The following is a 3,720-nucleotide window of genomic DNA, read 5'->3' on the forward strand; positions in this document are numbered from 1 at the left end:
AGTTTTGCTGCATTTCTGCATCTTCTTTGAAGGAAAAGCAGCTGATCCAGTGGTGCAGGTCAAACTTTGTAGCCTCAGTTGAAGCTTCATGACTGTTCTTAAAGAGAGGATCTGGTCTCTCTAAGGTTCTCCTCCTCGTCTGGTCAATAATCCTTAGAAACCCGTAGCAGGCTGCTTCACCTTTTCTAGTGACTGAGTCCAGTATTGCTCTGGTTCTATCATAGTCATCTTTCTCTGCCTTTATCGTGTTGACCTCTTCATCAGTGAAAACTTCTTGCTGATGCAAGTTTTCAAGAATCACTGACAGATTCCTCAGTTCTCCAACTAGGTGAACTCTGGCATTGGCGATATAATCTTTCGCAGACTGTTTTGAACAAGCCATGACACTTGACCTCTCTTCTGCACAAAACCAGATGTAGAACGTAGAAACATTTATGTATGTTGGGTATGTAATTTAGAACTTACCCAACGTAATTTGTACATTAGGAAATGTAAAACTTACCTTTAAGGTCTACATTAAGGGTAAGCTGCCCATAAGGTCTCAAATGATGATGAACCTTCCAACACTGAGAAAACAAGAAAATAAACAACTAAATGCAAAGTATCCAGTAAGATCAGCATTTACTAGTAGAATTTATTTTTGCATGTTTTTTAACAAATCTTAAACATCACCTGTTCTGACCGTCAACACATGATATTCGTTGGTGAAAACAGGCCTGGACTACACGGTGTAATAAAGGAGTGATTTTTCTCATTTTCTCTGGACCTAGAGACAAACGGATTTGAATCTCAATGAAACATTGTGGAGGTTCTTGCATATATGCTACATTATAAACCACAATAGAAAAAGAATAAGTTAATGTTCTCATTGAGCACAGGACTGTTGGGTGTTTCAGTGAGGCAGAGAAGCAACGTCAGAGGTGTGGCCATTTTTTTTTACTGTGTCTAAGGGTAGAAAAATATCCATGATTTCTGTAAGTTAATATCGACTTTAACTGCTAATATAATAGCAAATATCATTTCACCAAATTTGTATCTCTAGTTTAAACAGATTAAAGTATTAAAGTTGTCTGACAGACGAGGTATAACTGTAAACACAAACCACTGCTAATAATATGAATTTTTGATACCTGTTTAACCCTTTCAATAAGCTGGTACATCCTGTACAGGTTGCCAATACATCATGGGGCAACAGAGACACAGAAACACACCTAAGGACAACTGTGGTCAACATGCAACATGAAGCCAGAGTTCCCAAAGAGTAAACACACATGGGGAAAAAAACATGCAAACTCAACAGCAAGAAATTAATAAATAAACCCTTTTGGAGGAAGGCAACAGTCCTTTCTACTTACCCTGAATATTTTCTTTCTGCCATGAACGAAACTCATCAGGTGTCTATATGGTACCTTTAACAAAAATGAAGTTATTATAAAGTTAGTCTACTGTTAGACTGAAATTGCATCTATGAAGTTTATTGTCGTCTAACTAAACAAACTTAACTTTCACTTTGACACATTAATGTTTTCATTAGATCAACCAAACTATTCGCATAAACCCGTGAAGTTATTCAAATTGTAACATTTGCTGAAGCTACTTGGATAGCAACATCACAGTATAGCTAGGTAAGCTAACATCAAGCAAACTTTAAACTCCTGAAAACACTCCATGTTTAAAGATTTCTGTTTACCTTTCACAGAAGATGAAACGACTCCCGTTAACATCACAATAAACACCTTTCCTACCTTTACACGGAAGTTCGGCAGTTATCATTAAAGTTAGTTAATAACATGAGAATCTGGTGTTTTGAAAATGACGTAGAAAGTCGACCGGAAGTAGAAAAACCTCACCTGAACCTCCTTCAAGACGCACAGAAATTAATTAGTCTTTTCAGGAAAGCGTTTCTATTGGGCTTAAACAACACAAACATTAAAGAAATTTATCCAATTTTAATGAGCTAAAGTAAAAAAAAAACCCCACCATCTTCTATCATGTCCTATCAGACCGAAAAATACTCGTCTATTTTCAATAAAATGTGAAAACAAGAACATCTAAATAGTTCCTCCCTCGGCTTTAATCTAAACGATTCAGTGAAATAGGGGAAATTATAACCTGTGGATACGGTTTATTCTTACCAGTGTGACCTCTTTCTTTTCTCTTTGCGTGTTTCGTTCTGAGAACATTGTATTGCGCTTTTACTTTCACTTTGAAGGAGACAAAACTCTTAAAATCCACTAGATGACACTATTGGACCAAAAACATACCAAACCATTCGCCACGTTTACCAGCAATCAATATCAGGTGCGTGAAGAAGATCAAGATCACATGAATCTCAATTTAATCATTTGACCATCACTGGTTGCAGATTAATCAAGTTTATTTGCACAGCACGTTTGAGCAACAAGGCAGTTCAAAGCGGTTTAAATGATTAAAACATAACACTATCATTACATTTTGTCAAATCCCATCATCAAAATCATCAAGAATGATCATCAAATATATTAATGTCCCAGTTGTTTTTAAGTAAAGGCAACACTAAAACAAATGGGTTTTAATCCTTAATTTAGAGAAATTCAGTGTTTCTAGCAGTTTGTTCCAGATATGTGGAGAATGAAAACTGAAAGCGTTCTGGATCAACTGCAGCTGGACGATCAATTTTTTTAAGCAGACCTAAGACACTGTTGCAGTAATCAACACAACGAAAGATAAATGCATGGATGAAATTCTCTAAATCACACTGAGACATTAGTCCTTTAAACCTGGAAATGTTCTTCAGGTGATAGAAGGTCAATTTTGTAACTGTCTTTATGTGGCTCTAAAGATTCAGGTCTATTCCCATATTTCAGACCTGGTCAGTAGTTTCTAAGCTGCATTAACTGAAGCTTCATCCAAGATCGTTCCTATTAGGGTCCAAATATAATGTCAGTTTTGTTTCTGTTCAGTTGATGAAAGTTGTGGCATCTTCACTCATTGATTACTACTAAACATCTTTTTAACTCTTGTGCGTGCGAGGACTGAGGCACACATAGAGGTCTATGGAAAATGATACAAGTTTTACGTGTGTGGGGTCAGTTGGACCCCATTTCGACATACAAGGGTTAAAAAGAAGCCAGTTAAAAAACTGACATGTTCCTGCAAACCAATAAATTTATATTACAATTCAATTTCTAATGTGATACAAAGAGCCTCGCCCAATGATGACCAGATCTAACAACGGATTAAAAAGACAAATTAATAAAATAAAATAAATACAACAAATAAGGAAACACAACACGAGGTGGTGACTTTCAGCATAATGTGATTAATTTTCATAAAACAACAACATGCTTTGTCTGTGATGAAATAATGCTGCATGCCATGTTAGGAAGATGAAGTGGAAGCTGCAGGATCTTCAGAACAAACAGGTCATGATGCTGGGCTACTGATTATCCCTCTGTCTGGACACAGGATCAATAGAACCAGTTTAAAAGCTAAAATGAATGGTTATATGCCAGACATGGAAAACTGGGATCCACTCCATGCCATGATGTTCAGAATTTAGGTCTCATGGCATCTCAAGGTGTCAACATTGCAGCTAGTGGACTGAGAGAAATACAGCTCTATTTTGTAACAATTCAAGAGCTACCAGCTTTTATCACTTCGCAAAAAAATTAATCAGCACAGAAACTCCAAAGCACACAAATAAGCAGTTGAAGTTGTGTGTGTGTGTGTATATATATA

At 36.5% G+C, this 3,720-nt stretch overlaps 1 protein-coding gene and 1 long non-coding RNA gene across 3 annotated transcripts in view; both read right to left on the bottom strand.

Moving 5' to 3' along the window:
* The window catches only part of LOC103129713 (uncharacterized), a 56,999-nt gene that overhangs the window by 35,876 nt on the left and 17,403 nt on the right, over positions 1–3,720 (bottom strand). The gene's annotated exons all lie outside the window — the stretch shown is intronic.
* LOC103129711 (uncharacterized) lies at positions 9–2,367 on the bottom strand. Of its 2 annotated transcripts, XR_475105.2 has the most exons (5): positions 1,691–2,129; positions 1,356–1,409; positions 673–766; positions 503–566; positions 9–399 (listed from the first exon to the last, which is right to left on the bottom strand). It is a non-coding gene; the product is annotated as an uncharacterized LOC103129711 (long non-coding RNA). The 2 variants fall into 2 exon arrangements; XR_001660066.1 differs by lacking the exons at positions 1,356–1,409; positions 1,691–2,129 and adding an exon at positions 2,136–2,367.

Source organism: Poecilia formosa, unplaced genomic scaffold (assembly GCF_000485575.1).
Source record: "Poecilia formosa unplaced genomic scaffold, Poecilia_formosa-5.1.2 Scaffold571, whole genome shotgun sequence".
NCBI lineage: Eukaryota > Metazoa > Chordata > Actinopteri > Cyprinodontiformes > Poeciliidae > Poecilia > Poecilia formosa.